Raw genomic sequence first — 24,466 nt, 5'->3', positions numbered from 1 at the left:
GGGTTCGGTGACCCCTCCTCAAGGGGGGGGTACTGTTGTGAATTCTGTGGTCAAGCTCCCTCCTGTGGTCATGAGTGGTACTTCGGCTGGTTCTGTCTATGAGCTTCCGCTGGTGGATGTGAGTGAGGCTGCGGCTTCTGAGTTTCCTTCCTCAGGTGACGAGGTTAAGTCGTTAGGTGCTGCTCTATTTAACTCCACCTAGTTCTTTGTTCCTGGCCTCCAGTCAATGTTCCAGTATTGGTCTGGCTCTCTCCTGGATCGTCCTTGTGGCCTGTCTGCCCTGCATAAGCTAAGTTCTGCTTGTGTTACTTTTGTTTGCTACATTTTCTGTCCAGCTTGCTATATTGGTTTTTCTTGCTTGCTGGAAGCTCTGAGACGCAGAGGGAGCACCTCCGTACCGTTAGTCGGTGCGGAGGGTCTTTTTGCCCCTCTGCGTGGTTGTTTGTAGGTTTTTGTGTTGACCGCAAAGCTATCTTTCCTATCCTCGGTCTATTCAGTAAGTCGGCCTCACTTTGCTAAATCTATTTCATCCCTGTGTTTGTATTTTCATCTTAACTCACAGTCATTATATGTGGGGGGCTGCCTTTTCCTTTGGGGAATTTCTCTGAGGCAAGGTAGGCTTATTTTTCTATCTTCAGGGCTAGCTAGTTTCTCAGGCTGTGCCGAGTTGCATAGGGAGCGTTAGGCGCAATCCACGGCTACCTCTAGTGTGGTATGATAGGATTAGGGATTGCGGTCAGCAGAGTTCCCACGTCTCAGAGCTCGTCCTATGTTAGTAACTATCAGGTCACTTTGTGTGCTCTTAACCACTAGGTCCATTGTGGTTCTGAATCACCTGTTCATAACAGGCAGAGCTCGGAAGGGAAGGAGCATCATTTGGAATGCACACTTAGATGGATTGGTCTGCAGGCGTCACATTGCGTTTGCAGAGCCCCTAATGTACCTAAACAGTAGAAACCCCCACAAATGACCCCATATTGGAAACTAGACCCCCCCAAGGAACTTATCTAGATGTGTTGTGAGAACTTTGAACCCCCGAGTGTTTCACTACAGTTTATTACGCAGAGCCGAGAAAATGAAAAATCCTTTTTTTCCCACAAAAATTATTTTTTAGCCCCCAGTTTTGTATTTTCCAGAGGGTAACAGGAGAAATTGGACCCCAAAAGTTGTTGTCCAATTTGTCCTGAGTACGCTGATACCCCATATGTTGGGGTAAACCCCTGTTTGGGCACACAGGAGAGCTCGGAAGGGAAGGAGCACTGTTTTACTTTTTCAACGCAGAATTGGCTGGAATTGAGATCGGACGCCATGTCGCGTTTGGAGAGCCCCTGATGTGCCTAAACAGTGGAAACTCCCCAATTATAACTGAAACCCTAATCCAAACACACCCCTAACCCTAATCCCAACAGTAATCCTAACCACACCTCTAACCCAGACACACCCCTAACCCTAATCCCAGCCCTATTCCCAACCGTAAATGTAATCCTAACCCTAACTTTAGCCCCAACCCTAACCCTAACTTTAGCCCCAACCATAACTGTAGCCTTAACCCTAGCCCTAACCCTAGCCCTAACCCTAGCCCTAACCCTAGCCCTAACCCTAACCCTAGCCCTAACCCTAGCCCTAACCCTAGCCCTAGTCCTAACCCTAACCCTAATGGGAAAATGGAAATAAATACATTTTTTTATTTTCCCTAACTAAGGGGGGGATGAAGGGGGGTTTGATTTACTTTTATAGCGGGTTTTTTTAGCGGATTTTTATGATTGGCAGCCGTCACACACTGAAAGACGCTTTTTATTGCACAAAGTATTTTTTTGCATTACCACATTTTGAGAGCTACAATTTTTCCATATTTGAGTCCACAGAGTCATGTGAGGTCTTGTTTTTTGCGGGACGAGTTGAGGTTTTTATTGGTAACATTTTCGGGCACGTGGCATTTTTTGATCGCTTTTTATTACGATTTTTGTGAGGCAGAATGACCGAAAACCAGCTATTCATGAACTTCTTTTGGGGGAGGCGTTTATACCATTCCGCGTTTGGTAAAATGGATAAAGCAGTTTTAGTCTACGGGTCAGTACGATTACAGTGATACCTCATTTATATCTTTTTTTATGTTTTGGCGCTTTTACACGATAAAAACTATTTTACAGAAAAAAGAATTATTTTTGCATCACTTTATTCTGAGGACAATAACTTTTTTATTTTTTCGCTGATGATGCTGTGTGGTGGCTCGTTTTTGCGGGACAAGATGATGTTTTCAGCGGTACCATGATTATTTATATCCGTCTTTTTGATCGCGTGTTATTCCACTTTTTGTTCGGCGGTATGATAGTAAAGCGTTGTTTTTTGCCTCTTTTTTTTTACGTTGTTCACTGAAGGGGTTAACTAGTGATATAGTTTTATAGGTGGGGTCATTATGGACGCGGCAATACTAAATGTGTATACTTTTATTGTTTTTTTTTATTTAGATAAAGAAATGTATTTATGGGAATAATATATATATTTTTTTACATTATTTAGGATTTTTTTTTTTTTTACATATTTTGGAAAAAATGTTTTTTTGCTTTTTTACTTTGTCCCGGGGGGGGGGGGGGGACATCACAGATCGGTGATCTGACAGTTTGCACAGCACTCTGTCAGATCACCGATCTGACTTGCAGTGCTGCAGGCTTACCAAGCGCCTGCTCTGAGCAGGCACTTGGTAAGCCACCTCCCTCCCTGCAGGAACCGGATGCCGCGACCATCTTGGATCTGGGCCTGGAGCAGGGAGGGAGGTAGGGAGACCCTCGCAGCAACGCGATCACATCGCATTCCTGCGGGGGGCTCAGGGAAGCCCGCAGGGAGCCCCCTCCCTGCGCGATGCTTCCCTATACCGCCGGCACACTGCGATCATGATTGATCGCGGTGTGCCGGGGGTTAATGTGCCGGGGGCGGTCCGTGACTGCTCCTGGCACATTGTGCCAGATGTCAGCTGCGATAGGCAGCTGACACCCGCCGCGATCGGCCGCGCTTCCCCCGTGAGCACAACCGATCGCTATGACGTACTATCGCATCGAGGGTCAGATAGGCCCAGGGCACCTCGACGGGATAGTACGTCTAAGGTCAGAGAGGGGTTAAAGGGGCCCACCGGGACTCTTTCGCCCAGGGCCCATGAAAACCTGGAGTCGGCCCCGCTAGTGGGTGTACACAAATTGGTTAATTTGCACACTAAGTACCTCTATTTTTTTAAATATACTCTGATGTACAATAACAAATTGTATTGTGGTACCGCGTTAGCCAGAAAAATCGATGTGAATACTTTTCTGCCCAATGGTGACAGAAGTATTCTAGGAGTGATACCTTTATTGGCTAACCATAAAATAATATGTTTGCAAGCTTTCACATTTGCTCCTTCTTCAGGCAAGATTACAAATAGGTTAATAAGAAACAAGCACAACATTTAAATAATACTACAGCAGGACATTTGTTCAGGGGGTGGGAAAGTGTGATACCTCCTAAAGCCAAGGTAATCAAGTTAGACATTTTCTTACAAATAAAGAGGCAGTGGGAATAATGTTCTTAGTTATCCTGAGTCCATCTGGTCGAGGTGTGGATTGTATCTAAATTTTCTGGTCAGCCAATAAAGGTATCACTCCTAGAATACTTCTGTCATCATTGGGCAGAAAAGTATTCACATCTATAAATATACTCTATCAGTAATGCACTTAATTTTAGGTGTCGAGTTCCCGCCACTGCACAGGGGGCATCTCGAACCACCTCTGCTGCGGTCTCCCATTCTTCTCCAGCCACAGTGGAGTCTGCTCAGTGGAGACGTCTCTGGGACTAAGTCCTGCTTTTGCCCTTCTAAGCATGCCCAAGGGAGGACTTCTCATTGGAGATCGGGGGCAGTGCCGGACTGGCCATTGGGCAATCCTGGCAAATGCTAGAAGGGCCTGTCTGGTCATGGGCTGCCTTGTCTGCTACGTTGTTAGCAGAATCAGTGTTCTCAAGACTCCCATACTGTTAAGAGTTGTGATGGAGCACAAAGATGCTGACTCCGTCACTTACACTAGCAGGCCACGGGTATCATTAGAAATATTGATCTTGTAGTAAATCTTGCTTTCCTCCATCTACGATATTGTTAATATATCCTCATCTGTTGCTTGGAAATGGGACAACATGGGTCTGGGTGATTGCAAATCCAGGGCTGACTTTTAGTCCCAGTCCGTACCTGATCTGGGGTCACACGCTCAGGTCCTGTAGCAGCTCCCATTGGTCCTCTAGGAAGGTCCTGAAGTTGCTCATTTGTGCTTTGTGCTTGTTGCCAGTAATACTCTGTCACTCCACTACACGTGGAGAGTGTCTGTTAGCTGTGGGAAATTACATAGGTAGGCAGCTAGAGTCAGTGGGGGCAATTAGTTGCTTGGCTTAGCATCTGGTTCCTTCATGTGTGCGGTTAGCACAGAAGAGTTCCAGAGCAAGCACAACCCTAGTTAGGGTTTTAGTCCCACTAATTATTTCACAACTCTGTGAAGTAACAGGGTTCCTGCTGATATTGACCGAGTGACGGAACTCATGTCTAATCTGACATTGTACCGCCATATAGAGCCGCCATTTCTCTAGCAGCAGGCTCCTTTCCTGAACGGTGGACCCCAGGCTTTGAACGCACCTATAACAACTCATATATTTACTTGGAATCATATAGAAACAGAGGCGTATATTAAACAAGTAATGTAACAATCTTTATTAGAATAAAATGGACATACAAATATCTAAAATAGTACCCACAGGAAGTGTTTGGTTAATGAGCCAAGCAAAACAAAAGTGGCACCATTACTGAGCAGATGGCTTGACAAGACCTAGTGAAGCATACATAACATGATACATAGTAACATAGTAACATAGTTAGTAAGGCCGAAAAAAGACATTTGTCCATCCAGTTCAGCCTATATTCCATCATAATAAATACCCAGATCTACGTCCTTCTACAGAACCTAATAATTGTATGATACAATATTGTTCTGCTCCAGGAAGACATCCAGGCCTCTCTTGAACCCCTCGACTGAGTTCGCCATCACCACCTCCTCAGGCAAGCAATTCCAGATTCTCACTGCCCTAACAGTAAAGAATCCTCTTCTATGTTGGTGGAAAAACCTTCTCTCCTCCAGACGCAAAGAATGCCCCCTTGTGCCCGTCACCTTCCTTGGTATAAACAGATCCTCAGCGAGATATTTGTATTGTCCCCTTATATACTTATACATGGTTATTAGATCGCCCCTCAGTCGTCTTTTTTCTAGACTAAATAATCCTAATTTCGCTAATCTATCTGGGTATTGTAGTTCTCCCATCCCCTTTATTAATTTTGTTGCCCTCCTTTGTACTCTCTCTAGTTCCATTATATCCTTCCTGAGCACCGGTGCCCAAAACTGGACACAGTACTCCATGTGCGGTCTAACTAGGGATTTGTACAGAGGCAGTATAATGCTCTCATCATGTGTATCCAGACCTCTTTTAATGCACCCCATGATCCTGTTTGCCTTGGCAGCTGCTGCCTGGCACTGGCTGCTCCAGGTAAGTTTATCATTAACTAGGATCCCCAAGTCCTTCTCCCTGTCAGATTTACCCAGTGGTTTCCCGTTCAGTGTGTAATGGTGATATTGATTCCCTCTTCCCATGTGTATAACCTTACATTTATCATTGTTAAACCTCATCTGCCACCTTTCAGCCCAAGTTTCCAACTTATCCAGATCCATCTGTAGCAGAATACTATCTTCTCTTGTATTAACTGCTTTACATAGTTTTGTATCATCTGCAAATATCGATATTTTACTGTGTAAACCTTCTACCAGATCATTAATGAATATGTTGAAGAGAACAGGTCCCAATACTGACCCCTGCGGTACCCCACTGGTCACAGCGACCCAGTTAGAGACTATACCATTTATAACCACCCTCTGCTTTCTATCACTAAGCCAGTTACTAACCCATTTACACACATTTTCCCCCAGACCAAGCATTCTCATTTTGTGTACCAACCTCTTGTGCGGCACGGTATCAAACGCTTTGGAAAAATCGAGATATACCACGTCCAATGACTCACCGTGGTCTAGCCTATAGCTTACCTCTTCATAAAAACTGATTAGATTGGTTTGACAGGAGCGATTTCTCATAAACCCATGCTGATATGGAGTTAAACAGTTATTCTCATTGAGATAATCCAGAATAACATCCCTCAGAAACCCTTCAAATATTTTACCAACAATAGAGGTTAGACTTACTGGCCTATAATTTCCAGGTTCACTTTTAGAGCCCTTTTTGAATATTGGCACCACATTTGCTATGCGCCAGTCCTGCGGAACAGACCCTGTCGCTATAGAGTCACTAAAAATAAGAAATAATGGTTTATCTATTACATTACTTAGTTCTCTTAGTACTCGTGGGTGTATGCCATCCGGACCCGGAGATTTATCTATTTTAATCTTATTTAGCCGGTTTTGCACCTCTTCTTGGGTTAGATTGGTGACCCTTAATATAGGGTTTTCATTGTTTCTTGGGATTTCACCTAGCATTTCATTTTCCACCGTGAATACCGTGGAGAAGAAGGTGTTTAATATGTTAGCTTTTTCCTCGTCATCTACAACCATTCTTTCCTCACTATTTTTTAAGGGGCCTACATTTTCAGTTTTTATTCTTTTACTATTGATATAGTTGAAGAACAGTTTGGGATTAGTTTTACTCTCCTTAGCAATGTGCTTCTCTGTTTCCTTTTTGGCAGCTTTAATTAGTTTTTTAGATAAAGTATTTTTCTCCCTATAGTTTTTTAGAGCTTCAATGGTGCCATCCTGCTTTAGTAGTGCAAATGCTTTCTTTTTACTGTTAATTGCCTGTCTTACTTCTTTGTTTAGCCACATTGGGTTTTTCCTATTTCTAGTCCTTTTATTCCCACAAGGTATAAACCGCTTACACTGCCTATTTAGGATGTTCTTAAACATTTCCCATTTATTATCTGTATTCTTATTTCTGAGGATATTGTCCCAGTCTACCAGATTAAGGGCATCTCTAAGCTGCTCAAACTTTGCCTTCCTAAAGTTCAATGTTTTTGTGACTCCCTGACAAGTCCCCCTAGTGAAAGACAGGTGAAACTGCACAATATTGTGGTCGCTATTTCCTAAATGCCCAACCACCTGCAGATTTGTTATTCTGTCAGGTCTATTAGATAGTATTAGGTCTAAAAGTGCTGCTCCTCTGGTTGGATTCTGCACCAATTGTGAAAGATAATTTTTCTTGGTTATTAGCAGAAACCTGTTGCCTTTATGGGTTTCACAGGTTTCTGTTTCCCAGTTAATATCCGGGTAGTTAAAGTCCCCCATAACCAGGACCTCATTATGGGTTGCAGCTTCATCTATCTGCTTTAGAAGTAGACTTTCCATGCTTTCTGTTATATTTGGGGGTTTGTAACAGACCCCAATGAGAATTTTGTTACCATTTTTCCCTCCATGAATTTCAACCCATATGGACTCGACATCCTCATTCCCTTCGCTAATATCCTCCCTTAATGATGTGTTGCTATATAAGAAGAAAATACTGCAATAGGGAACACAATGACACTCAAGGCGTATATTGCTGAGGGCAGGTACAAAAGCCATAGTGGTGTGCCAGAGTTACCATGCATTGAATATGTGATGAGCAGCAGCACAAAGATGCTGCACTAGCAACAACCATAACAGGAATGGAAAACAGGGTCTTACCAAAGCTCAGGAGACGGAGCCACAGCCCCTACGCGCGTTTCGGCGGCGTGCCTTTTCCCTGACGAACTTGTATGGATGCTATATTATATTCTAACTAGTTGCCTCTTATTTATTTATCTCTACAAGCATCCTTCTATTCTGGGGTTATTGTTTGATTTTCATATATTTACTTGGTGCATTTCGCCAGCTGTAAAACTATAATAATCAATATTTGTATATATCGTGGTGTACATAATATACAGCTGCACTCTTTGGTATATGTATGTTGTAAATACCACAGCTTGCACTGATTCAAAATTGCTTCATCCTGTTAGGAGGTCATATTTAATCTTTTCTAGATGGGTATAAATGTAGCATTTCTTAAATCAACACACAAGAAATATATCATTGTGCAGAAAAATAACACTGCATATTTATCACAACAAAAGTCAGTGAACTTGTTTAGTTTGGTGTCACATTACAATATTCTGTAAGGGATATCTAGTTGTATTGTAATATCTTTTTTTATTTTAAGAAATGCTACATATGTAGATAGATAGATAGATAGATAGATAGATAGATAGATAGATAGATAGATAGATTGATTGATCATTTGAATCTCCACATATTGTACTTGAATTAGTGAGGCATAGCTTTTAAGTACTAAGTATATAAAAAAAATATACAATTTTGGCCATCAGCCACTTACTGGCTTCCATTAGGTAAAAAGCTAAATGAATTAAATGATGAAAAGGAAGATGTAAGTACTGCTATGAGCTGCTATGATGCTTCAAATTGCCGTGAAGCAATGTTTCACCTTAGGTGACTCTTTACTTTTATGCATTTACAGCAATTCCCTTATATATACTAATTGGCTAAATCTCTCACCTTCTAGCTGGGAATCATTTGGCTAAAGAAAAGCAGGCACAGAACAAAGTTTACCAAGTAAGCCACAGAATATTTCAAGTAGTTTAGGAATAAAATTGAGGCACTTTTTGGATTGATACAATAAAAAGCCTAGGACTCAGGAAGAGCTGAGAATTAATACCTGAAATGTCATCCCATAGTTTAATAAGATCAGAGAAACAAAAAAAACCCAAATGCATACATACTAAACAGGCAGACCATGTGCATACAGGATATATAGGAAAACAATATGGTCAGCACACATGGTAAGTAAACCTGACCTCATCGATCAACAGATGATTGAGTTTGAGTCATATTTCCTGACATTCACAGTTTCATACAAATGTAAACATTTTGAGATTTTACTTGTGGTTTGCAAAAAAGAAATCCCAGAACCATTTCCAACACTGGTAAAGAATCAGAGAGTGGTCTAACGTCATTTTGTGTTGCTGCATGGACCTCCCCATAATGTCCTGCAGCAATGACTGAAAATGATCTGAAATATTGTTGTACTTTGTCCAGTGTTGGTCAGTAACCTGGCCATCACAGATCAGTGGTTGCCAGCAAAGCACAGTTTGTACAATGGAGTCATTTTCCATCTTCAGAGTCACCGGGTAAGTCTCTCTCTCATATTGTGTATAAGCTCTTATGATCAGTAGGGTTCTCTCTCCCACCTGTAGAATGTAAGTTCCTCTGGCAAACAAGGTTCTCCCTCTCTCTTCCCTGTAAAGCCCTGTATGGTCAGCTGAGTCCTCTTTCTTGCTCTCTCCTGTATAGTGTAAGCTCTTATGCTCAGTAGGGTTCTCTCTCTCATCTGTAGAATGTATGTTCTAATGGCAAACAAGGTTCTCCCACTCTCTTCCCTGTAAAGTGCAAGCTCTGTGGTCAGCTGAGTCCACTTTCTCGCTCTCCCCTGTAGAATAGAGTGTAAGCTCTTATCATCAACGGGGTTCTGTCTCCTGTATAGTGTAATCTCTTATGATCAGTGGGGTTCTCTCTCCAGTAGAGTGTAAGTTCAAATGGTCAGCAGTAGTGTTGAGCATTCCGATACCGCAAGTATCGGGTATCGGCCGATACTTGCGGTATCGGAATTCCGATACCGAGTTCCGATACTTTTGTGGTATCGGGAATCGGTATCGGATCCATAGTGATGTGTAAAATAAAGAATTAAAATAAAAAATATTGATATATTCACCTCTCCGGCGGCCCCTGGACATCACCGCTGGTAACCGGCAGGCTTCTTTGTTTAAAATGAGCGCGTTTAGGACCTGAGAATGACGTCACGGCTTCTGATTGGTCGCGTGCCGCTCATGTGACCGCCACGCGACCAATCACAAGCCGCGACGTCATTCTCAGGCACTAAACTCCTCATTCTAGGAATTTAGGACCTGCGAATGACGTCGCGGCTTCTGATTGGTCACGTGGCAGTCACATGAGCGGCATGCGACCAATCAGAAGCCGCGACGTCATTCTCAGGTCCTAAACGCGCTCATTTTAAACAAAGAAGCCTGCCGGTTACCCGCGGTGATGTCCAGGGGCCGCCGGAGAGGTGAATATATCAATATTTTTTATTTTAATTCTTTATTTTACACATTAATATGGATCCCAGGGCCTGAAGGAGAGTTTCCTCTCCTTCAGACCCTGGGAACCATCAGGATACCTTCCGATACTTGGTGTCCCATTGACTTGTATTGGTATTGGATATCGGTATCAGCGATATCCGATACTTTTCGGGTATCGGCCGATACTATCCGATACCGATACTTTCAAGTATCGGACGGTATCGCTCAACACTAGTCAGCAGGGTTCTCTTTCTCTCCTGTAGAGTGTAAGCTCTTATGGTCAGCAGGTATCTCTCTCTCCACTCCCCTACATATATTTTCTACAGATTTCCAATATGGAGATTTGTTAAAATTTATTCACACCAAGTCAACTTTTGGGGGAAACTTTGGCAAAGTCAGCAAATTCAAGTTTCAAAATATCTCCTCATTGCTAGTTGTAAGTCTAGTCAAGTGCATTAGTAGGATAAGATGAGCTCACAATAATCATAATAGTAGGCCAAGGCATGCTAGTATCTTGGTAGTGAATATGTATTTATTTGAAGACCAGTATATGTGACAAAATCGATATTTAACAAACGGACAATGTTTAGGCATATCACAATGCTTTTTTAAAGCCGATGTCATTCAGCGGTTTAGTGTGTATCTGTCTCCATGCCTTGTACATACAGGAGTCACACCCCTTTATAATAATATTAAGAGCGTTAATGCAGAACTAGAATGTCAAATTGACCTAATACACATTTTCACTCTCTTCAAAACATTTCTACTTTACAGTAGTAGGATTTCAATTATTGCACTGGAATTGAAAAATGGTTTATAGTTTGCTTCATTAACAATAATTATACTGTATATTATATGTAGCAATTATCTATGTTTACATGACTATGTGCAATGGGAGCATCACTCTTTTATACAAAAAAAATGTGTTTAGTCTTTTGGAGTGGGTCAAGGCAAAAGAAAAATACAAACAAAGAAAAATACAAACTCAGTCGGGGCGATTAGATTTATAAGTATATTTCACTTTATATTATTTCACAGTGGGTATGGAAAATATTCTTTCATTTTTTCACTGTTTCTGTTTCTGAGCAAAGGGTTTGAATGCTTATCATCATGTGATATTTCAGTTTTTCTTTTGTAATAAATTTGCAAAAATTTCTACATTTCTGTTTTTTTTTCAGTCAAGATGGGGTGCAGAGTGTACATTAACCCCTTTACCGCCAAGGGTGGTTTGCACGTCAATGACCAGGCCAATTTTTACAATTCTGACCACTGTCCCTTTATGAGGTTATAACTCCGAAACGCTTCAACGGATCCTGGTGATTCTGACATTGTTTTCTCGTGACATATTGTACTTCATGATAGTGGTAAAATTTCTTTGATAATACCTGCGTTTATTTGTGAAAAAAACGGAAATTTGGCAAAAATTTTGAAAATTTCGCAATTTTCAAACTTTGAATTTTCATGCAATTAAATCACAGAGATATGTCACACAAAATACTTAATAAGTAACATTTCCCACATGTCTCCTTTACATCAGCATAATTTTGGAACCAATTTTTTTTTTTGTTAGGGAGTTATAAGGGTTAAAAGTTGACCAGCAATTTCTCATTTTTACAACACCATTTTTTTTTAGGGACCATGTCTCATTTGAAGTCATTTTGAGGGGTCTATATGATAGAAAATGCCCAAGTGTGACACCATTCTAAAAACTGCACCCCTCAAGGTGCTCAAAACCACATTCAAGAAGTTTATTAACCCTTCAGGTGTTTAATAGGAATTTTTGGAATGTTTAAATAAAAATGAACATTTAACTTTTTTACACAAAAAATTTACTTCAGCTCCAATTTGTTTTATTTTACCAAGGGTAACAGGAGAAATTGGACCCAAAAAGTTGTTGTCCAATTTGTCCTGAGTACGCTGATACCCCATATGTGGCAGTAAACCACTGTTTGGGCGCATGGGAGAGCTCGGAAGGGAAGGAGCGCTATTTGACTTTTCAATGCAAAATTGACAGGAATTGAGATGGGACGCCATGTTGCGTTTGGAGAGCCACTGATGTGCCTAAACATTGAAACCCCCCACAAGTGACACCATTTTGGAAAGTAGACCCCCTAAGGAACTTATCTGGATGTGTGGTGAGCACTTTGACCCACCAAGTGCTTCACAGAAGTTTATAATGCAGAACCGTAAAAATAAAAAATCATATTTTTTCACAAAAATTATATTTTTGCCCCCAATTTTTTATTTTTCCAAGGGTAAGAGAAGAAATTGCACCTCAAAAGTTGTTGTCCAATTTGTCCTGAGTACGCTGATACCCCATATGTGGCAGTAAACCACTGTTTGGGCGCATGGGAGAGCTCGGAAGGGAAGGAGCGCAGTTTGACTTTTCAATGCAAAATTGACAGAAATTGAGATGGGACGCCATGTTGCGTTTGGAGAGCCACTGATGTGCCTAAACATTGAAACCCCCCACAAGTGACACCATTTTGGAAAGTAGACCCCCTAAGGAACTTATCTAGAGGTGTGGTGAGCACTTTGACCCACCAAGTGCTTCACAGAAGTTTATAATGCAGAACCGTAAAAATAAAAAATCATATTTTTTCACAAAAATTATATTTTTGCCACCAATTTTTCATTTTTCCAAGGGTAAGAGAAGAAATTGGACCTCAAAAGTTGTTGTCCAATTTGTCCCGAGTACGCTGATACCCCATATGTGGCAGTAAACCACTGTTTGGGCGCATGGGAGAGCTCGGAAGGGAAGGAGCGCCGTTTGACTTTTCAATGCAAAATTGACAGGAATTGAGATGGGACGCCATGTTGCGTTTGGAGAGCCACTGATGTGCCTAAACATTGAAACCCCCCACAAGTGACACCATTTTGGAAAGTAGACCCCCTAAGGAACTTATATGGATGTGTGGTGAGCACTTTGACCCACCAAGGGCTTCACAGAAGTTTATAATGCAGAGCCATAAAAATAAAACAAAATTTTTTTCCCACAAAAATTATTTTTTAGCCCCCAGTTTTGTATTTTCCCTAGGGTAACAGGCGAAATTGGACCCCAAAAGTTGTTGTCCAATTTGTCCTGAGTACGCTGATACCCCATATGTGGGGGGGAACCACCGTTTGGGCGCATGGGAGGGTTCGGAAGGGAAGGAGCGCCATTTGGAATGCAGACTTAGATGGAATGGTCTGCAGGCGTCACATTGCGTTTGCAGAGCCCCTAATGTACCTAAACAGTAGAAACCCCCCACAAGTGACACCATTTTGGAAAGTAGACCCCCTAAGGAACTCATGTTGATGTGTTGTGAGAGCTTTGAACCCCCAAGTATTTCACTACAGTTTATAACGCAGAGCCATGCAAATAAAAAATATTTTTTTTTCCACAAAAATTATATTTTAGCCCCCAGTTTTGTATTTTTCCAAGGTTAGCAGGAGAAATTGGACCCTAAATGTTGTTGTCCAATTTGTCCTGAGTACGCTGATACCCGATATGTGGGGGGGAACCACCGTTTGGGCGCATGGGAGGGCTCGGAAGGGAAGGAGCATCATTTGGAATGCAGACTTAGATGGATTGGTCTGCAGGCGTCACATTGCGTTTGCAGAGCCCCTAATGTACCTAAACAGTAGAAACCCCCCACAAGTGACCCCATATTGGAAACTAGACCCCTCAATGAACTTATCTAGATGTGTTGTGAGAACTTTGAACCCCCAAGTGTTTCACTACAGTTTATAACGCAGAGCCGTGAAAATAAAAAATCTTTTTGTTTTCCCACAAAAATTATTTTTTAGCCCCCAGTTTTGTATTTTCCCAAGGGTAACAGGAGAAATTGGTCCACAAATGTTGTTGTCCAATTTGTCCTGAGTACGCTGATACCCCATATGTTGGGGTAAACCCCTGTTTGGGCACACAGGAGAGCTCGGAAGGGAAGGAGCACTGTTTTACTTTTTCAACGCAGAATTGGCTGGAATTGAGATCGGACGCCATGTCGTGTTTGGAGAGCCCCTGATGTGCCGAAACAGTGGAAACCTCCCAATTATAACTGAAACCCTAACCTAAACACACCCCTAACCCTAATTCCAACGGTAACCCTAACCACACCTCTAACCCTGACACACCCCTAACCCTAATCCCAACCCTATTCCCAACTGTAAATGTAATCTAAACCCTAACCCTAACTTTAGCCCCAACCCTAACTGTAGCCCCAACCCTAACCCTAACCCTAGCCCTAACCCTAGCCCTAACCCTAGCCCTAACCCTAACCCTAGCCCTAACCCTAGCCCTAACCCTAGCCCTAACCCTAGCCCTAACCCTAACCCTAGCCCTAACCCTAGCCCTAACCCTAGCCCTAGCCCTAACCCTAGCTCTAACCCTAGCCCTAACCCTAACCCTAGCCCTAGCCCTAGCCCTAACCCTAACCCTAGCCCTAACCCTAGCCCTAACCCTAGCCCTAACCCTAGCCCTAGCCCTATCCCTAGCCCTAACCCTAGCCCTAATGGGAAAATGGAAATAAATGCATTTTTTTTTATTTTTCCCTAACTAAGGGGGTGATGAAGGGGGGTTTGATTTACTTTTATAGCGAGTTTTTTAGCGGATTTTTATGATTGGCAGCCGTCACACACTGAAAGACCCTTTTTATTGCAAAAAATATTTTTTGCAATACCACATTTTGAGAGCTATAATTTTTCCATATTTTGGTCCACAGAGTCATGTGAGGTCTTGTTTTTTGCGGGACGAGTTGACGTTTTTATTGAAAACATTTTTGGGCACGTGACATTTTTTGATCGCTTTTTATTCCGATTTTTGTGAGGAAGAATGACCAAAAGCCAGCTATTCATGAATTTCTATTGGGGGAGGCGTTTATACCGTTCCGCGTTTGGTAAAATTGATAAATCAGTTTTATTCTTCGGGTCAGTACGATTACAGCGATACCTCATTTATATCATTTTTTTATGGTTTGGCGCTTTTATACGATAAAAACTATTTTACAGAAAAAATAATTATTTTTGCATCGCTTTATTCTCAGGACTATAACTTTTTTATTTTTTTGCTGATGATGCTGTATGGTGGCTCTTTTTTTGCGGGACAATATGACGCTTTCAGCGATACCATGGTTATTTATATCTGTCCTTTTGATCGCGTGTTATTCCACTTTTTGTTCGGCGGTATGATAATAAAGCGTTGTTTTTTGCCTCGTTTTTTTTTTTTTTTCTTACGGTGTTTACTGAAGGGGTTAACTAGTGGGATAGTTTTATAGGTCGGGTCGTTACGGACGCGGCGATACTAAATATGTGTACTTTTATTGGTTTTTTTTTTTATTTAGATGAAGAAATGTATTTATGGGAATAATATTTTTTTTTTTTTTCATTATTTTGGAATATTTTTTTTTATTTTTTTTACACATTTGGAAAATTTTTTTTTTACTTTTTTACTTTGTCCCAGGGGGGGACATCACAGATCAGTGATCTGACAGTTTGCACAGCACTCTGTCAGATCACTGATCTGACATGCAGCGCTGCAGGCTTCACAGTGCCTGCTCTGAGCAGGCTCTGTGAAGCCACCTCCCTCCCTGCAGGACCCGGATCCGCGGCCATCTTGGATCCAGGGCTGGAGGGAGCAGGGAGGGAGGTGAGACCCTCGCAGCAACGCGATGACATCGCGTTGCTCCGGGGGTCTCAGGGAAGCCCGCAGGGAGCCCCCTCCCTGCGCGGTGCTTCCCTGCACCGCCGGCACATCGCGATCATCTTTGATCGCGGTGTGCCAGGGGTTAATGTGCCGGGGGCGGTCCGTGACCGCTCCTGGCACATAGTGCCGGATGTCAGCTGCGATAAGCAGCTGACACCCGGCCGCGATCGGCCGCGCTCCCCCCGTGAGCGCGGCCGATCGGCTATGACGTACTATCCCGTCCAGGGTCAGATAAGCCCAGGGCACCTCGACAGGATAGTACGTCTAAGGTCACAGAGGGGTTAATGAGGAAAAAAAAGAACTTTTTTTAATTTACCAAATGGCTGCAATGAAACAAAGAGTGAAAAATGTAAAGGGGTCTGAATACTTTCTGTACCCACAGTATATAGCATTACTTCTAGAATTAATATACTTGAAATAAAATTGCTTGAATGTGAATTAATTGCTTGCATTTCTTTGGTGTGTTTGGAAAAACTGGAGTAGCGGATGAAACCCACACAAACACAGGGAGAATTCATCAACTCCTTGCAGATGCTGTTCTTGATATACACCAAAACTTCCATATTAAATAATCTTAAATGGAAACATGAAGAGATCCCACGAATGATGCAAATAAAATACAACTTTTATTAAGCCACATTAAAAACAATATTAAAAAAGCAAAAACACCGTATAGTGGAAACCGAACAGGAAAAACCAGTGAAAAGATATGAACCGGTATTATAAGCTAGCAGCAATCATATCTCATGACATAAACTCTGGCACAGACTATCTATAGTATTCCAACATGAATGAAATGCCAGGATTTCAATCAATACCGCCCATGTCCTAATACATAACAAAGTATCAATACAAATTTACTCAGCCATGAAGGGGGTAGCAAGGAAGAAGCAGGTGGCGAAACGTACGTCGGGGTGAGTGGACGCCGAACGGGTGTATAGATGAGATGCGGTAAGCACTACTTACTTCTAATTGTTAGGCTGGCTTACATGACTTTACTATATCTAGAGTGTAGCTTTGTGGGCACACATTAGGCTTAGGAATTTTCCTTGCTACCCCCTTCATGGCTGAGTAAATTTGTATTGATACTTTGTTATGTATTAGGACATGGGCGGTATTGATTGAAATCCTGGCATTTCATTCATGTTGGAATACTATAGATAGTCTGTGCCAGAGTTTATGTCATGAGATATGATTGCTGCTAGCTTATAATACCGGTTCATATCTTTTCACCGGTTTTTCCTGTTCGGTTTCCACTATACGGTGTTTTTGCTTTTTTAATATTGTTTTTAATGTGGCTTAATAAAAGTTGTATTTTATTTGCATCATTTGTGGGATCTCTTCATGTTTCCATTTAAGATTATTTAATATGGAAGTTTTGGTGTATATTATGATTGGAAGTGCCCTTGTTTCTATATGGGACGTCTTTTTGATGTAGATGCTGTTCTTGGTAGGATTGGAACTCAGGACCCCATCACTGCATGACTGCACTGCTAATCACTGAACTATTATCTTGTCCTGCTGTGAAAAAGGACATAAACCCACATCTTCCTCCAGCCACACATGGGTGCTGACATGCGGAATTTGATAAATGTTTATTACAGCAATAATTACTAATAAGGCCGGCCTCACACTAGCGAGTTTTACGGACATATGAGAGGTGCAGAAAATACGGATTGCATACGGTACAATGATTCTCGATGGCCCAGCTCCTATCAGCCGTATTTTACGGATCCGTATTATACGGTCTTCTACGGCCGTAGAAAATAGCAGCATGCTGCGTTTGTCACCGTATTGCGCAAAAAATACGCTAATGAAAGTCTATGGGGGCAAGAAAAATACGGATTACACACGGACCAACAGTGTGACTTGCGAGAAATACGCCAGACATCTCCAGACATCGCCAGGTGCAAGGAGTTGTGCCAAGCCCTCAATCAGGAAGCTCAGACATGCTAATTAGCTCAAAAAGCCAAACAGACATCCCGCAAGTCTGCCGCTCGCCTCCACGGAATTGCAAGCAGCATGGCCAGCATCATAAACGTGGATATGCTCTTCATCCTGGTGCAAGAAAGGCCAGAAATATGGGACCAGTGGGATCCTAATTATTCAAACCGTGCCAGGAAAGAGGCAGCTTGGAGGACCATCTGTGGGATCCTATTCCCAGATTATGCCCAAAGGCCACGTGCGGAGCAGACACAACTTTGTAAGTACACTAATGTATTGACAATAATTTACTTTGAAAGATGCTTTCCCTACATGATTACTGGAATAATCTTTTTTCTCTTACTATGTTATTTTTTGTCATTTTGGCGTTGGGTACTCTTTTTTTTCACTCAAAACTCGTCCAGAGGGGTGTTGACCCTGTTTTTTTTATTTCCATAAATTTTAACTTTATGATAATTAGTTAATAAGGCATTTTCTTATACTCTGTCAAATATTAGATAATGTATGTCCGCAAGGACAGGGTCCTCTCCCCTCTGTACCAGTCTGTCACTGTAAAGTTGTTTACTGTGAACGATATCTAGAACTCTGTATGTAACCCCTTTCTCATGTACAGCACCATGGAAATAATGGTGCTAGTAAATAAAGAATAATGATAATAATAATAATATATCACTGACAACTGTATTAAGCAATGTGCATAATGAGATTCAACAATATTTGTTACCATGTCATTGCAGAGGATGATGTAATGACACGATGGCACAGCATCCGGGACCAGTACCGGCGGGAAAGGAAGCAGCGTGCAAGAAGTGGGTCAGCAGCCCCACCGAAAAAAAATATATATATATTTATTACGACTGTCTTTCCTTTTTGGATGGCAGTATGGATCTAAGACAGTAAGTAATAACAACACAACACATTTTTTCAAAAAAATATTCATATTAAGATCATTTGTTATGGTGAGTGTTGAGCATTCCGATACCGCAAGTATCGGGTATCGGCCGATATTTGCGGTATCGGAATTCCGATACTGAATTCCGATACTTCCCGCGTATCGGATACCGGAATCGGAAGTTCCCAGAATTCAAATTGAACGCAGCAGCCAATGAGGAATGAATGAAAGTGTGGGCACATCCTGTTTAGCATGGTGGGCATGTAAGTACTGGCAAGGCTGGGATTGGCTGCTGAAATGATGTCACTCTGCACTATAAAAAAGCGCTGCCGCCATTTTGCGCTCACTCTGCTGTGATTTCAGTTAGGGACAGGACGCTGTGTTCTAACTGAGGGCCAGTCGAGCTAGCTAATTGCTTTATTTTCCTTTCCAAAGGCTAATTTAGCAAAACGCTGTGTGTTCTTCACTGTTCACCTTGCTCTTGCCTTGCAGCGCTGTTTTAACAGCGTTCTGCAAGGTCTCTGTGTGTGTGTGTGTGTGCAGCTCACTCTGTAGTCTGTGTGCAGCCATATACCCGGTTGTATTCAGCTCAGGGGGGGTTCACACTGCCTCACACAGTTGTTCTTTTTTGCTCTTAGTGCAGCCTGCTGCACATTTTTTCTCAAATTTCCTATTAGTGTTTTTCCACCAGTCTCCAGCTCTATTGTGGAAAAACACTACATAGGATAACCTAGAGGGGGGTTTTTGGGCCTTGCAGCGCCGTTTACGGCTGTCTGCACGGTCTCCGTGTGAGCCCAGCTCGCCCTGTAGTCTGTGTGCAGCCATAGCCGGTTGGATTCAGCTCAGGGTTCATTACTGGCTCATACCTTGAGAAAAATTTTCCTTTTTTTCAAATAGTGCAGCCTGTTTAAAATTTGAAAAAAAAAATTCCTATTAGTGTCTTTCCACTCGTATCCAGCTAAATAGTGGAAAAACACTATATAGGATAACCTAGAGGAGGGTTTTTTGGCCTTGCAGCGCCGTTTACGGCTGTCTGCACGGTCTCCGTGTGAGCCCAGCTCGCCCTGTAGTCTGTGTGCAGCCATAGCCGGTTGGATTCAGCTCAGGGTTCGTTACTGGCTCATACCTTGAGAAAAATTTTCCTTTTTTTCAAATAGTGCAGCCTGTTTAAAATTTGAAAAAAAAAATTCCTATTAGTGTCTTTCCACTCGTATCCAGCTAAATAGTGGAAAAACACTATATAGGATAACCTAGAGGAGGGATTTTTGGCCTTGCAGCGCCGTTTACGGCTGTCTGCACGGTCTCCGTGTGAGCCCAGCTCGCCCTGTAGTCTGTGTGCAGCCATAGCCGGTTGGATTCAGCTCAGGGTTCGTTACTGGCTCATACCTTGAGAAAAATTTTCCTTTTTTTCAAATAGTGCAGCCTGTTTAAAATTTGAAAAAAAAAATTCCTATTAGTGTCTTTCCACTCGTATCCAGCTAAATAGTGGAAAAACACTATATAGGATAACCTAGAGGAGGGTTTTTTGGCCTTGCAGCGCCGTTTACGGCTGTCTGCACGGTCTCTGTGTGAGCGCAGCTCGCCCTGTAGTCTGTGTGCAGCCATAGCCGGTTGGATTCAGCTCAGGGTGCGTTACTGCCTCATACCTTGAAAAACAATTTCCTTTTTTTCAAATAGTGCAGCCAGTTTAAAATTTGAAAAAAAAAATTCCTATTAGTGTCTTTCCACTCGTATCCAGCTAAATAGTGGAAAAACACTATATAGGATAACCGAGAGGAGGGTTTTTTGGCCTTGCAGCGCCGTTTACGGCTGTCTGCACGCTCTCCGTGTGATTTAAACTAGCTCTGTAGCCCGATCTGCACCAAAAAAAAAGTTAAGTTCACCAAACACAACTTAACACTTGTGTAGGCCACATTTGAAAAATAATAAAGTTTAGTCCACAATTTACAACATTAGTGTTTCTTACACCTGTTAGGAGGAGCATTACAGGAATAAGCACACTAAGGCCTTAGTACTTTTCTGCTTATCTTTATCTGTCAACCAAGATGAAGAGGGCAGGGAGTAAGGCACGTGGGCGTGGGCGCGGAGCAGGGAGAGGAGCAGGGAGAGGACGTGGTGATTCTGTGCCTGCTGCGGGCGCCGGTGACTCGTCGTCACTCAGTTTCAGCAGGGAACAGTCCTTCATGCGCAGCTTTGTCGGAGAGCGCCGTGCACCGCTGCTGCGTGAAGACCAAATTGAAGCCGTTGTCGGGTGGATGGCAGCTAACGCCTCGGCATCGACTTCAGTTAGTGCCACATCCTCTCAGGCACAGAGCACTGGAGAGCAGCCATCTGTCTCTTCACCACCTGCCAAATTGGCCAGGCAGTCAGAGAGCCCAGGACAGGAGCCGTCTCTACTTCTGTTCTCTGAATCTCTTGGCTTGGAAACAGGGGGCCAGCCAAGCAGCATTGGAGAAATGGAAGAAGAGGCAGTGTGCAGTGATGCCCAACACCTTTTTCTCTCTGACTCTGAAGAGGCAGGTGGGCCAGTGCCTCCGGTGACCACAGCGCAGTACGCATCTGATGATGAAACTCAGGTGCCGCTTTCTCGTGCGTACTGTGCTGCTGAGACTACCCAGGAGGAGCAGTTGGTGGCAGAGGGTAGTGGAGATGATGAGGTCCTTGACCCATCGTGGCGTGAGGAACAGGAAGGTGGTGGGAGCAGCTCAGAGGAAGAGCTTCCTCTTACGGGCCAAAGAGGGAGAGGGAGGGGGAAGACTGCGGAGCCTGTAGCCTCCACTTTGGCACCCGTTAGGAGCCTGTCTCTTTCCAAAGCCAAAAAGGGCGCTCCCAAGACTTGCAGTGCCTGGTCCTTTTTTGACACAGTTGCAGATGACATTTGTTTTGTCAAATGCAAGCTGTGTCATCATAAAGTAAAAAGAGGGAAAAATGTCAGCAACCTCAATACCACAAATATGTGGAAACATGTGCGGACCAGGCACGCGGTGGAGTTACAGAAACACACTGAAGATGTAGGCCAACCAACAGCGGCAGCTACCACCTCTTCAGCTCGTGTTGCCTCTTCCTCCAGCTCACGCACAGCTGGTTTGGCTTCCTCCCAGAGACCTTGTGTAATTCCACCCACAGCACCACCTTCCCAGTCATCCTTACACTCCCAGTCTACTCTACAGCCATCGGTAGTACAGGCATGGGAGAAAAGGCGGGCATTCTCGGCCAACCACCCCCGAGCACAGGCTCTGAATGCAGGCATTGCCAAACTGTTGTCCCTGGAAATGCTCTCGTTCAGGCTGGTGGAGACTGACAGCTTCCGTGACTTGATGGCATTGGCAGTCCCACAGTACAAGGTGCCCAGCCGCTTTTACTTCAGCAGGCAGGCTGTCCCTGCCCTGCACAGGCATGTTGAGGCAAACATAAAACATGCGCTACTGAACGCCGTCAGTAGCAAGGTCCACCTCACCACCGATGCGTGGACCAGTCAGCATGGACAGGGGCGATATGTTTCCCTCACTGCCCATTGGGTTAATGTTGTTGAGCCAGGTACAGATCGTGCGAGTGGCGCAGGACGTGTCCTGCCCACTCCAAGGATTGCAGGAATCCAGTCTGTACGCATCGACTCCTCCTCTTACACCAGTTCCTCTGATTCCTCTCTGCAGGATCCGTCACAGTCCACCCCCACATGGACCCGTGAACGTTTACCTATGACCGACATGAGCACAGCCGTGGCCAAACGTCAGCAGGCCGTCTTGAAACTAGTTTCATTGGGGCATCGAAGCCACACAGCGCAGGAGCTCTGGAATGCCATAAAGCAGGAGAGCGATGTGTGGTTACTGCCAGCGAATCTCCAGCCAAGCATGGTAGTGTGTGACAATGGCCGAAATCTGGTGGCAGCTTTGGCCCTTGGCAACCTCACTCACATCCCATGTCTGGCACATGTGCTCAATTTGGTTGTGCAGAGTTTTCTGAGGGACTATCCGGATCTTGATGCCCTGCTGCACAAGGTCCGCCTAGAGTGTGCTCACTTGCGGCGTTCCAGCTTGGCCAGATCCCGCATTGCTGCTCTGCAGCGCCGATTCCGCCTTCCGGAACACCGCATCATATGTGACCTACCTACCCGGTGGAATTCCACGTTACATATGTTGGAGCGGTTGTGTGAGCAGCAGCAAGCAGTTATGGAGTACCAGCTGCATCAGGCGCAAAGAAGTCGCAGTCAGCGCCGATCAGACTTCACAACCACAGAGTGGGCCACTATGAAGGACGTCTGCCAGGTTTTGCGTCCTTTTGATTATTCCACGCGGATGGCAAGTGCAGATGATGCACTAGTCAGCATGACTGTCCCCCTTATCTGCCTGCTTCAGCAAACTTTGCAAGGGTTAAGGGATGATGTGGTGGAAGAGGTGGAGGATGAGGAGTCACCTTTTCCATCAGCTTCTGGAGAGTCAGCGCCACGTGGTTCCTCACAAAGGGGTACGCAGGGGCCAATTTGTGAGGAGGATGAGGAGGAGTCAATGGAGGAGGAAGAGCTGCGTCCAGAGGAGGGAGCGACACAATTGTCCAGTGGTCAGTGTGTACAGCGAGGGTGGGGTGATGACGAGCGGGCAGAGATCATGTCTCAAGCAGGGGACAGCGTTTCTGGGCCGGTTGGCACTCTGCAGCACATGGTGGATTTCATGCTGCAGTGCCTGAGAAACGACCGCCGCATCGACCACATTCTCAACATGCCTGATTATTGGGTGTTCACCCTCCTCGATCCTCGCTACCGGGACAACGTCCAAAACCTCATCCCTGCGTTGACCCGGGAGCGTAAATTGCGGGAGTACCACGACACACTGGTGAATTCCATCATCTTCTCCTGTCCAACTGAGAGGAGTGCTGCTAGTGCTTTACAAAGCAGCTCAGTGCGTCGAGGCAGTGGGGGAGGCTCTGCCCAAAGAGGGAGCAGAAGCAGTGCCTCTGCCCAAGGCAAGCCCAGTATGGCACAACTCTGGCACACTTTTGTGTGCCCGCCCCAAATGTCTACACCATCACCGGCGGCTCCAGTCAGCAGGAGGCAACGGTTCCGTCAGATGGTGACAGACTACATGGCTTGCCCTCTTACTGTACTCCCAGACGGCTCTTCCCCGTTCAAGTTTTGGGTCTCTAAGCTGGATACATGGCCAGAGCTAAGCCAGTATGCATTGGAGGTGCTGGCTTGCCCTGCGGCTAGTGTCTTATCGGAACGTGTCTTTAGTGCCGCAGGTGGTGTACTAACAGACCGTCGCATGCGACTATCCTCCGATAACGTTGACCGGCTTACTTTCCTGAAAATGAACCAGGCCTGGATCTCGCAGGAATTTGCCACTCCTCTGCCTGATTAAGTAATTGGGTGTCATCCAGGTCTCCTGCTGTGTTCATCTTTCTACCACCTGAACTGCTATTCCTGGGCTCCAACACCGCCAGTTGCGGCTCAGAAGTGCAGGCTGCACAGTAAAAACATACGACCCAGTGTTATTGGGTTTCAGTAACGTCAGCTGATCCCCAGCTGTGTAGCCGGCAATGTGTCCTGCGACCGCCACGCTGGCACAACAACCTAAATGTAAGGGAACCTGTCCCCCCCCCCCCCCGTCGTTTGTTACTGAAAGAGCCATCTTGTGCAGCAGTAATGCTGCACAAGGAAAAGGTAGCTCTTTTTTTTTAGCTCTTTGCACACGCAGAACTTAACACTTATAAAATGTGTTCACTGATACCGTTATACCGTCCCGGAGCTGGGACTTTCCTTCGTAATGTGACGCAGCAC

Source organism: Ranitomeya imitator, chromosome 3 (genome assembly GCF_032444005.1).
Source record: "Ranitomeya imitator isolate aRanImi1 chromosome 3, aRanImi1.pri, whole genome shotgun sequence".
Classification (NCBI taxonomy): Eukaryota; Metazoa; Chordata; class Amphibia; order Anura; family Dendrobatidae; genus Ranitomeya; species Ranitomeya imitator.
The sequence above is the reverse complement of the archived record's forward strand: the minus strand, read 5'-3'. Positions refer to the sequence as shown.